The sequence below is a fragment of the Rissa tridactyla genome, chromosome 2 (assembly GCF_028500815.1).
Source record: "Rissa tridactyla isolate bRisTri1 chromosome 2, bRisTri1.patW.cur.20221130, whole genome shotgun sequence".
NCBI lineage: Eukaryota > Metazoa > Chordata > Aves > Charadriiformes > Laridae > Rissa > Rissa tridactyla.
The window spans coordinates 48,659,649-48,673,300 of NC_071467.1; positions in this window are offsets into that span (position 1 = coordinate 48,659,649).

Genomic DNA, 13,652 nt, shown 5'->3' on the forward strand with positions numbered 1-13,652 from the left:
TGGGCTAATTAAGTGTCAACAGTGTTGTGGTTTTTATTTATTAAAAATATAATCTATTAAATCTCCATGTTCTACACTGCTAAAAAAGTTCAGTTGTACATTAGTCTTTTCCTGTCTGGGTCACTAGTTCAAATCTGGCTGAAATTAATAAACACTAAACTCATTATTATAATTTTTAGACTGTAATGGTTAGAGTATATCATTGGTCTGTTTTCCAGTTTACACATTTCTAAATTGTGAGATCTACTACTTAGATAAGTGTTTACTGGGATCACAAAAAAAAAAAAAAAAGGAAAAAAGGGAACAGACTTAAAGTCTGAATCTCTTCTTCCATCCATGTTATTTTCCACCTCTCAGGAATGTAATTATAGGGAAGCTTATTCCACTGGTCCTCACACCGTATTTGTTTCTTGGGCACAGAGTTTATACCAGTTTCCACTACTGTCAGTTTGACAAATATTGACTCTATGTCCATAGTCTTGCCTACTTTTTTGCTTTCAGCAGCTGCACAGATCCCTGCCAATTCTCAGCTACGCTATATTCCTTCAAGAGTTCATCAACCCCTTGAAAAACATATCACGCCTGACCTTCTGTGGTTATCCAGATGTATTTGCATAACGTTGAAATTCTGTATATAGTTATGACTATGTGTCTATATTTACCATGATGACAGCTCTGTGTTAGTTACATAGATCTTAACTTTCTCCATCTTTTGTTTGGTTGTGTACCTCCCATCCTTCATGTTGGGCTAAAATCCAAAAGAACAGTAGTAGAGATATCAGAAAAGTCAGAAATAATTCTCTATAGATTGAAATAATTCACTATTCAAACATAGTCGCTCTAGACAAGCGAAGCTCATCATGTAATAAGACCTAGACAGAAGACTGTTGGTGTTTCACTGATTTAGTTCTGCTATATATATATATTGCATTAGACTGCAGATATAGTTTCACACTTCACATATAACCTAGTGCCATGACACCTGTGTTCTCTTTCTCCTCTTAAAAATTCCACCTTTGATCTCAGGCACACTCTCATAATTTTTTCTCCCTATTTCTCTTTATCAATAAAGCCTTTTGAAACAACATTGTTCACATCATTAACTCATAATCCCTTCCTCTTTTCAAATACAGAAAGTCTTCCCTCTAGAGCAGGTTTTCTCTCGCTGTTAGTCTGTACTTTTTCAGCAACATGTCAGGCATTCTCTGTATTCTGCCTTAATCCTGTAATTTCTTGCTCTGGCAGCTATATTTTTATATACTACATGCCAAATGTATTTTTTTAAGTCTTATATTTCTCTGGATTTTAATTCTTCATCCCTTTCTAAGTCTATTCTTGCATCTCTCATAGTTCCTCTAGTCTCTTATTAGGTAAGTGCCGCCACCTTCTTTATCCATCTAACAGAAGGATTCTGTACTCTGCTTATTAATTCATATTTTCTGGGTACTCAAATAGCGCCTGATATTTCATCTGTGCCAACAGCTCACAAAGTTCTTTCCACTCTTGACCTCTCTCTCACCCACATTTGCATTTTAACATATGTTTTTCATATCCTCTGGGGCAACCTATTTTGTGTAGAAATAAACAATTTTCTAGGTGCAGAGTAATGTCATGGTAAGGGTGTGCTGCTGCTGAAGAACAGCATTCACAGACACCAGCACACTCAATAGCAGTCTGGGAAGCATCCAATACCATAAGGAAACTATAAGTGTCTAACCGTCACTATTTTTTTTTCCTTTCTCTTCCCCCAGAGTGCTGGTACCTTTCCCAGACAAAGAGAAAGATTTCTTTCCCATGGGATTTACTACAAAATACTCTCTCTTGGAATTAGTTGTCTAAACTGGCATTTAGTCCTCCTAATGAATCTAGTCCTTAGCATATATTCTGTCTCTTATTTACTTGAATGTAGAGGACTTAAGCATAAAAACTCTTGCATCAGCTACATTTTCCATTTTTGCTCTTCATTAAGCTGCGTACAGTGGCTGAAGGAGTTTGAGCTCATTACTAGGGCTTCATTTGATAATTTGGGGCACATTTTTAATTGATCCCTAAGGGATTATTCCAAAAGCACTTATTTACCCAAGTGCCAATAATATAGTGACAAATTACACTGTTCACTTCCTTGTTCCCATAGCTGACACAACAAGTACCTCATAATTTCTTTTATTTATCATCTGTGGTTGCTGACTTACCATTAACAATTATTTTTAAACTTTTAGATTATGCATACAAATTGCTGTTATGAACAGTTTCACTGGTAGATACGTTAGGATGCTTGACAAAAATGTTTATTATAACTAGGAAAAGGTTATATAAATGAAAAGCTCTGTGCTAGTTTACAACTCCTGTTCAGTGAGAGTGTATCACAGGGACCTAGGCAAAAGACAACTGTACGAGTACGAGTACATACGAGTCAGAAGACTGGAGCTGTAATCCACTCCCTGCTATCTAACCTGGACCTTGAGAGGTCATTTAACCTTGAAAGGTCATTTTCTTCATCTGTTCTTCAGATACATCCATCTCTGTAAAGAGGATATGTTGCTTTTCCTTTTTTAGATTAACAATTGACAAGTTTGTATGAAACTTTCTTTGAATATGGCCTCCAAACAGTAAATCAAAGGAAGAAATTAAAGCTGGTCTAATGAGTTTGTCCTCACCATGCAGGAAAATATTACACTTTAACCCACAGAATTGCAAATGCTTTCCTCTAATCTGTTCAGTACCTACTTTTTATTATATTTCACTCCTGTACTCTCCTCCAGGCAGACACATTGGGATAAAAGTGTAAGCATCCCCTTGTATTAGTCTTTGGATGGCATTTACACCATGCTGCCTGGTGAGAAGCTCCTAGGTCACTACCCCAGAAAACTTGCACAGGGAATAATGTGAGGCCCAAAGTAGCAGAGTCTTTTCATTTGGCATGACATAATGCTAATTAGCATTGACTCCCAGGAGGGTTTGTTAGGTTGGACATAGAGGTACGGCTTCATGTTGATCCCTGTTGGCTTATATCACTGCACATTCCTCTGCATCCTTTTGTCCTCTGGGTTTTGATGATAAACACATCAAAAGTAATTCAGAATATTGAATGTTTACCATGGAATGAAAAGGGAAGGCCACAGTAGAGTACATTTTTGAAGTGAAAAAGACAAGAAAGCAACTCAAACTACCTTGCATATTCCAAAAGGTCCATCGAGTTATTCACTGGTGCAATAACCTGAACTTTCTGTACACATTTCTGAGAGTTGAGAACAGGACACAGCAAAAGTTAATTTTCAGTCTAGCCCAGTCAAAACTGCTGCTGCATTCAGACTCCTGAATGTTATGATGACAGGAGACTGAGAACAGCCTCTCTAGACTTTGTTCAGTTTTACTGTCTTCATCTGATTTCAAAGTACAGCAATGATGCGTAAATGAGCAGCAGCAGTTTTAATACTTAACTAATGTTATCTGTGCAAGTAATTCCCATTCTGCTCTTAACAAAAGCTGAAAACTCTGCCTTCCGGTGCTGGTCAGCTTGAAAACTTGCAAAGATACAGATCAAGCTCTGATAGGCTCTAGACTAGCATTGGGAGATGCTTTCTTCTCTGTTTCCAAGACTGAAGGAACTGTACTGGTAATATGAGTAGAATATGTAAATTTACTCACCTAAACCCCTCACTTTACATTGGTGCCTTAAGATTTTACTGCTACATACTGCTACATACACTATTTCCTCAGACAACATTTTGATGAGATACTGTTGAAAGATGTAACGGTACAACTTCCACATTCTCTTTTGTTCCAGTATTTTGAGGGAATGCACGCTGTGTTAGATTAGGACTATCAAGAAAAGGGTAAAAAAATCCCAAAACAAACACCCACAAAAAAACTGAGGCTTCATTTCATTACATTCGCTTTACACCATAAAAAATAGCCAGAATGCATCTTTATTTAATTCCCGTATTTATTCTCAGTAATGTCCTGAATCACACCAACACACACTGATGGAAACATTTAGTATTAAACTCAGTATATTTCCACTCTAAAAATAAAAATATACAGAGATTAACTGCAAGCAGAAATCTAACTACAGGAGTACAATACCCACAGTTCACATTTTGTATATAAAACAGAATTTAAGCAGATCAGAGAAATTAGCACCAGAAAGTAACCACTTACATATCAATTTATTATATCACAGAAGTCTGACTACAGTACATTTTCTGAGTCACATAATCATTCAGCCTCACAATCTGTTATGCCTGTTGCTTTTTGATATGACCTACTGAGTGCTTGAGTTTTCTCTATGTCCTGCAATTTTTTTTTAAGATTACTAGAGTACTTCTATCACTAACAAAATCAAATTCAAAACTTGGTTTATCATTCCCCTAAGTGAGTAAGTTAGTTTTCAGCTGTTTGGAGGCATTTCATTTATTTCTGTCTCCAAGGACTGCATGGTCTCCAGTCAGTTTCTAGCTGATCAAAGATTTGGATTACCGAAAGCATCCTTTCTGGTGCGTGAAACACAAAATTTAATCAGACACCTTTTCTTTCTGTAAAAAAATAACATGTGATTGTTCCTTCCTGCCTTTCAATAAATCATTTACATGGTTTGCTTTAATTTATTTCCATAAAAAAAATGTTTTTCCATAAAAAAAAATGTACACCTTTTTTGTAGGAACTGCTGGAAAGCCAAAAGTTTTTAAGAAAGGCTTACCAAGGTCATAAGCCTCAATGTATACAGAACATATTTTTATGAGTTTAATTTTAATGTGAACAGAGTACCTTGGATTTGATTTGAATGTTGCCCTGCTTCATTCATGACCGAAATTCTGCAGCACTATGCAAACACATACAAAAGAGAATTGAAAATGACTGTATAGAAATATATATACTATAAATATACCTATTTTCTCTATAGAGAATATATTTTTATTTTCACTTTTCAATTTAAGTGAACTGCAAAAAGTGACATTCATTTTAGGTGGCTGCAAGTATTTAAGTTTTAATGAGAAACAAAAATAGAAGGTCCTTATTTCTCTATAATTTGATCTTCGCTGACTTTTTCATTGGACTAACAAAACTCGAATCAGAAATGTTTTCAGGCTAAAAAAAAATACTTGGTAGAAAGCATGTTTCTAATCACTCAGGTGAGATAAATGGTCTTTGCTTCAACACTAACAATTGGACGAAAATCACCAAGAAGTACAGAAATTGCTTTGTTAGACTGTAACAGTGTTTAGTTCCTATAACCAGAGCAAGCGCATGAACATCAAAAATCTGTGAGGAAGTGGGATCAATCAGAAGTTATTGGAAAGTGTCACTTGCTTTCAGGTATCATGAAGAAACTTGCTTTCAAACTGCATGGCCAGTGCTGTCAATGGCACTACTTTATTAATTTTCACTAAAGTGCAGGTGGAATTGATTATTTTTATTTGCGTACATAGGAAGGAAAAGAATGGATATACATGGTAGAGCAGAGTCTACAAAAATTCACAGTTGAAGCATCGATGGACAGTGCGGCCTAATAGCACTGGACTGAGGCAACACAGATATGGGATTAAAAAAAAGAAGATGAATTCTGAGCAATTTGCTGTAGGAGGAACAGAAATTTGCAGTTTGTTCTCAGGTGCCTGATTCCATGCAATTGTTTCCGCTTGCATGGGAGCTGCTTTCCTCTAGCAGCCAGTGCTGCTGGGAACCAGCAGCCTGGTGAGGCAGGGAGCCCCAGGGGGAGAAGAAATGGACCAAGTGCACAGGCTGGTTTCTGTCAATGTCTCAACGGAAAAGACTCTTTCCGCTATGGCTGTGCTCTTTAAAAAGTCTGCCCAAACCATTATAAAGTAATGAGATTTTGAAGATCACATTACCTACAAAAACCTGACCTTTTGTTAGTTGCCTGAACAGAAAGTAACACTTTCTCTAAAGCTGTGGTTTAAGTTCAGTTTAAAAGACAAGTGAAATGGAGGATCCTTTTATTTCACTTAGTGCCTCTTCTCTCATTTGTTACCTATTCAATGTAAGTGACGCAAGAAGTATGTTTAATCCATCCTAAACTGGTATTTTTAAAAACAGAACACTGTATATTTGCTAAGAAAGATCTCTTTCCACGCTTCTCTGATTCTAAGCTATTTATGAACATTTCTACATAACTACACTCTGACTTTTTCAGTCATTGGTTTCCTATTTATGGTATTTTACAGAAGTCCCTGTCCTATTGGACCATATTAACTGTTAATCTATCTGACTTGAATTATAGCAGTTAATCATTTTGCACAGCTGTGGCCAGTGATGTGCCATTTTACCCATCACAAAAACACAAGTAGAAGAAACTAACATAAAAAGCAGAAAGGTATTGTTAACAAGTTAATGATTCAACATGCCGTCATCACATATGATAGATGTTGGCTTGTACTATTCCAGTGTTGAGTATAAGAGTGCATTTTAAGATAATAACTTCAGAAAATTCCTAACTTCATGGTTTTTTTCCCATCATTCAGAACTTCATCCATCCCTGCAAATAGTACACACAAATAAACATGTTGAAGCATGTCTGCTTTTCCCTTATCGGTCGATACCTGGATTACGAGTTTTTGACAGTTAACATGCCCAATCTAGTCATGTGTCATGTTTGTGCCAAGGTGTTGCTCTGTGTATGCAAAACCTAATTATGCATTGTCTAAGGCCATGCTGAGAAGGAGAAAAGCAACATGAAGTTATTTGTAGGCATAAAGATAAATTCTGATAAAAGACCATTTAGTACAAATAACTTGTGTGGCATTCTTTCTATTCTAACTGGAAATGAAGCTACTTAGTTTCAAAAGCAAAATACATCAATTATTGATGTATGAATATTGTTATTTCTTTTAAGCAGAATTATTTCCTATTCATTAGCATTTATCCAAAAGTCATTAATTTTAATATGCATTTGGGTGATGGTATTTGAATTGTAAATAATTCTGCATTCTCCACAATTTAACCACATTTTGCATATTCATGAGACAATTTAGTCAAAAGATGTAGCAGGGCATGCATTGCTTTGGGATATAGTCACATTGGGTAATTCGGTGGTACTGTGTTGCCTAAGGCTTCACCTACTCCATTTACCACCCAATAATATGAGAGATCCCATGCACCAGTGTCTCATGTAATTGAGATGAAGAGGCCTCAGTGAAAGCACTTCATGAACATATTCAAGTTAATATTTTCACATATGTTAATACAAATTTTATGCAAAACGATCAATCATAGAGAAACATAAATAAAACCCTGACAGGAAAAAAAAAAAAAAGAATATCTTAGCGTCATGTTTTTTAACTTTTATACGGAAATAATAATTTCTGTATGCTAGACAATGTATTTCATCATGCCACAGATAATTAGTCTTTGAAAAGGAAAAGTAAGAATCTCTGCAGGCATCCATGTGCTAGATTGTCATTAGCACTCCAGGATATCTGACGATTAGAAAGACACTTATGTCTCAAGTCTTCCTCACCAAAAAATAGTGTCAGGAAAAAGAGGGCAAATTTTTTCATGAAGTGTATCACTTGCTATTGCAGAACAGTCCGACCATATCCAGAGACATGAAATATAAAGAACAAGGCGACAACTATCCTTGAAAAATGTTTCTCAAAAAAAAAAAAAAAAAGAGAAAAATAGGCTGTCTAGACAAAGGAGACTAACTAAGAAGGAAGTAAGTCTATACAAAACAGTGTCAATACTCTGAAAAAAAAACCCACAAGTTTTGAATTTCTAGTGGATTTCGAAGACAATTAAGACATACAGCAGTTTTAGTGGTACATCAGTAAGTGTTTTTTTATATCACCAGGAAAGGCTGTGGATGTTATTTACCTGGACTTTAGTAAAGCCTTTGACACCATTTCCCACAGCATTGTCTTGGAGAAACTGTCTGCTCAGGTTTTACTCTTCACTGGATAAAAAAACTGGCTGGCTGGCCAGGCCCAAAGAGTGGTGGTGAACGGAGTTAAATCCAGATGACAGCTTATCACAAGTGGTGTTCTCCAGGGGTCAGCACTGGGGCCCTGGCTCATTGATCTGGATGGGGGGAGTGCACCATCTCTGAGTTTGCAGGTGACAACAAGTTGAGCAGGAGTGTTGATCTGCTTGAGGGAAGGAAGGTTCTACAGAGGGATCTGGACAGGCTGGATTGATGGGCCGAGGTTAGTTGTATGAGGTTCAACAAAGGTTGTATGAGGTTCAACAAAGCCAAGTGCTGGTCACAACAATCCCATGCAACACTACAGGCCTGGGGAAGATTCGCTGGAAAGGTGCCCAGCAGAAAAGGAGTGCTGGTTGACAGCTGTCTGAATATGAGTCAGCAGTGTGCCTAGGTGTCCAAGAAGGCCAATAGCATCCTGGCTTGCATCAGAAATAGTGTGGCCAGCAGGAGTAAGGAAGAGATCATCACGCTGTACTTGGAACTTTTGAGGCCCCACGTCAAATACTGTGTTCAGTTTTGGGCACCTCACTACAAGAAAGACGTTGAGGTACTGGAGCATGTCCAAAGACGAGCAATGGAACTGGTGAAGGGTCTCGAGCACAAGTCTTATGAGGAGCATCTGAGGGAACTGGGATTGTTTAGTTTGGAGAAAAGGAGGCTGAGGGAGACCTTATTGCTCTCTACAACTACCTGAAAGGAGGTTGTAGCCAGGTGGGGGTTGGTCTCTTCTCCCAAGTAATAAGCAATAAGACAAAAGGAAATGGCCTCAAGTTGTGCCAGGGGAGGTTTAGATTGGATATTAGGAAAAATTTCTTCACCAAAAGGATTGTCAAGCATTGGAACAGACTGCCCAGGGAAGTGGTCAAGTCACCATCCCTGGAGGTGTTTAAAAAACGGGTAGATGTGGTGCTTAGGGACATGGTTTAGTGGTAGACTTGCCAGTGTTAGGTTTATGGTTGGACTCTATGATCTTAAAGGTCTTTGCCAACATAAATGGTTCTATGGTTCTATGAAGGATGAGACCCACCATGACAAATATTCCCAGACAAGGACAGCCCATCACAAAAGAAACAGTAATGAGATCAGAGAAACAAATTACCATTTGACCACTCTACAAACTATAATTTTTTATAGTTTGTGCAGTATTCAGGACTAAAAATAAGTCAGGTTCAGGAATATTTTCTTAAATATTGATGGCTTAGTCATCAATAACAGTACATATATGCAACCTCTTTTGGATTACCAAATTATTCATGACCCGGTCTTGTTTACATGCAAAGTGTCTCAACATTTGAACACATTTTTTGGATAATCCCTGACAGATATTGGATTGCTTACAAAATGTTTCCTTTAAGATAGTTAAAGATTTTTCATTGGAAAGATTTCCCAGTGAAAATTTACTTTCTGTTAAATAAAACTTTACTTTATTTAATGACCTTATCCAAAAAAAACTTTATATGAAGGAAACTTCAAATTGAAACTCTTTTTTTTTTTTTTTCCAGAATTGACCCAAAATAAATTGCTCTGGATCAGACAAAAGAAAAGAAAAAAAAAACGACAAAAAACTAACAAACCTTCACACCCAAGAGATATTTCTCCCAAGCCTTTTTATTTCCTTCCTTCTTTGTCTTGTAAGACATATAATTTAGATGTCTGTCCTTGTCTCCTTAAGAGCCAGGTATCCTTAAGGACTTGGAAACTCAGCTGCAGCTAACATACTCAGGCTTTTGTCACCTCGGTTGTCTGATGATAAGTACAACTTTGTCCCACTCTTAAAGCTGCTGTGAAGACCATTTTCTAAGCTTTGATACCATCTGCTCTCTTTTTGCTGCTTGCCCCTTTCCAGTGAATCAAGCATAAGCTTCATTCCTCACTTTCAAAGCCCTTCACAGCTATGTCCCTCCCTACATATTATCACCTTTCACTCATTACTGGCTCCCACTTCTGCTTATGCCTGCCTCTGTTGCTCATGTGTTAAATTTCGAGCACTCACAGACACTATTTCTCACATTTGGGAGACTGTATCTTGAGAAGTAGAAGGACTAACCCCTTTTCATCTTTCAAAATTCTTTCCCTTCAATGTAAAACCTAATAAAAAGCTTGAAAATAACTCTCCTGCTGATATGTCAATGAAGTTTCCTAATAAGCTTTATGTTCTCTTTGCTCCCCCTGGTCTGCACGTGACCCTTCAGCTTACATTTAGACTGTGGCCTTTTTGGGTAAGGTCCATGTGCAGTTTTTACAGTCTGCCTATCTAAGAAAAGTGCTTGTCTGTGACTATGGGTGCTATACCCTATGATGATGAAAAGAGTAAGTTTAAGTGGGAAAATAATGAATAACCCATTTCAAATAAGAAGTTTAGTACAATTAATTACTCATTCTAAGATCCTCTGAACTCTTGGAGATACACTGGTATTTGCATAAATGCTCAAATGATTGCTGAATAACTATAAACAACAAACAATATGAACACTCAGTGCATAGTTGGAGAAATTCATTGCTTTTTAATCCAAAAGCAATGTTTTCAATCATCAGCCCCATTTTTCCTCCTAATTGCTAGTGTATAAAATGCCACATCGGTTAGGAAGCACAAAGATTCTAAACAGGATAAAACAAAGCACATGCAGGATTACTTTTTTAAAGATTGGGCTACAAAACCTTTGTTACTTTAAAGAGTGAGTCTGTTTTCCTTTTTGTAATGTCATTAATGATGATGTTTTTACATGCAAATTAAGAAATAATTAAACTTCTGCCATCTTAACAATAGAGGTCTGGAAAGAACCAATAAAACACAAGCTGGATTAAAAAGAAAAAGCCTAATTAAGTGAGACAACAGATTTAAGTTTACAGTTTCCAAGGAATAATTAAACAAGACTAGAGTTGAGCAAATGCTATAAAGTCATTCCCAGGGGTATTTATTCACATTATTAGTGAGTTTTCTTTGAAGGTATATGCATCTCTTTGTGTTTTCTTTCTTCCTGTATTAATTTGATAGAGTTCCAGCATTGTGAATACTCATGAAAAATGAATATATGGGTAGCCTTTACCTAACTAAGAAACAGCAACAATACCAATTGCAACCAAACAAAATAGTAATGAGACTAAAACATACAGGAAAAGCAGTACTGATGGAAAAAGCAACTGAAATCATTTTGAAATATTAACCAAAAGGAAAAAAAAATTATGATTAACATTTCTTAAATTAGATAAACATTATAGAAGGTAAACCAAGTAAAAGAACGCCATGAGCTATGTGGAACAGTTTGTACCATATAAGGCTTCTATATGTATTAAAAGGTGAGTTTCCCCCACTCCCTAGAAACCTTTAGTAATTTATTTTCTCAGACCCTGAAATCACATTTTTTATTTATTCTATAAACACATTATTTTTGTAAGAGAAAAGGAGCTGGATTATCTCAATTATTACCATTAAAGCACACTATTTCAACAAAGAAGAAATGAAGAAAAATAAAAGAAAAGTATATAAGAAACATTTTCAACACCTTCCCAAAGTAATTTAATTAATTAAATAGTCTCTTTGTATCTCATTGATGGAATTATGGCTTCAAGATATGCTATAAAAATGTATCTTGTAATCAACAAAACCATTCCTTTTTTTTTTTTAATAGCCAGATACTTTCTCCACTGCATGTATACCATCATTGCATTTTATTTCCTGTGGGACGAGTACCAAACCTTATAATGAGATCAGGGTTTTCTGTAAAGCAAACACAGTTTATCTCTAGCTCTTGAGTTATTTTCATTCACCCTCTCAGCAGTGAAGAATTCACAGAAACAACGATCACTTCATATCGTATAATGGTATGGAAACCGTTCTATTCTAAATGCACATCTGCAATTCTGTAGCATAAGCGATTTTCTTCCCCATTGCACCCTCATTCAGCTCCTAAGTTATTGTGAAGTAAGCATTTCCAAGTCCTGGAGAAATTATTCACCTCTAACTTTGACATTCAATGCATTCTGCATGGTGCAGGTTTTCCGTGTAATAAAAGTCAAATTGGATTTTTTATAAATATGTAAAAAACTACATGTTAATCCAAGAATGTCATTGCATTCTGCAGGAGTTTCCATTCCAAATATTTACAGTTTGTTAATAACAAGCATTAGTATAAACAGTAATAATATATATATAAAAGACCTTGATATATTAGGAAATAATCAAATGCCTTTTCAATACAAAGATCCACTTATACAGAAGTATTAATATTACACGTACTGCTTATAGATACAATTTACATCAAAGTATTTTGCATCCTCCTAGAACTCAGAGATGGTGTAAAGTCTGGCTTAAAAGTATGTAGAAAACTTATCTTAAATAATAATCGTTTCAAAGTAATAACCTGTTGAAGAATGACAGGTTTGTGTTGCTACAGTTGGTATTCGGCGAGCAGTCATCCTGTCACAGCTGCCAATGCTGACTGATAAATGTTCAAAAGAGCCTAGAAGAATATTGACAAACCCTCAACCTGTGTGTAATATGGAGATAAGGATACCAAAATTATATTTACTTGCGCTCCTAGTGTAGCATGAAGCTTCACGAAATAGTGAAGCTAGTTTTTACTACCTCTGTGTGCATTTTTTTCCTTTATTTACTCCTATGCACTGTTCAACTCTTGTTCAGTGATTCAGTGCTGGATAAAATTACCAATCTCCATGGGGGTGGGGGGGAGAGACAAAAAAGACAACCACCTACCGACAAGCCTCTTCCCCCCATCAAACTCCAAGCTCCATCCTGTCCTGAAAAAAGGGAAAAAAACCCCAAAAAACGGTAAGGAATAGGTGTAATATTTTCTCTGCCTACAGCTGTTCTATAGCGATTCCAGGGTGAGCAAAGCCACTGAGTCTGTGTGCTGTAGGTGTTGTATCTAAAACATCAATATAGATTAGAAACTTTGTTTTATTCTCTTGACATATGTGGAAAAAATCAAGATAATGAGGCCTTTAATAAATTATAGGAGCTTTTAAGTTAAAGACCAGTTGAAACTTTGTGATGAATCACTCTGCAATTTGTTGGATTTGCAGTCTTAAATTTATAAATTAGGATTTTTCTTATTTTTTTTTTCTCACCAGGTGCATATTCTGGGGACAGAGTTCCATGTAATTTGAATGGAAATTGTGCAAGAAAGCCTATATCTAGTTTATTTCTATGTTAATATTTTGCCTCTCGGATATGGTTAAAGACAAAGACCTACAGCAAGAATTTACAAACACTAAAGCCACATTACAAACATATTTAGACAGTCTTTTGAAGTCTTTCCATTGACTTCAACAAACTTTTTGCTGCCTTTTGTCATTTAAAGAAGCAAGTACCATTTTTCCTTCAGCATTTGTCAATTCAGCAAATCAGAAATGCATTAATTTTCACTGAACTTTGTTACAAGTCCTACAGAGTTTTAAAATCTCTTGTGAATTAATGTTTTACTGCCCAAGGAACTCAGGAATCTGGGCTTCAAGGATGTGACTTTCTGTTGCAGTTTAGGCTGGACTGGCCACCGAAATGACCGACAGATACTCTCCCCTACCTCTCCTTCAGGGAGAGGAGGAAGACAGAGAAACAGACTTATGAATTTAAAAGAAACTAAACTACTTTAATTATATATTAATAATAAAAACCAGTATCAAGCTCACAGGATGACGATCATGTCACTGGCAGGCACTGGGAATGTCCCAGATTGGACTCAGCGATGGA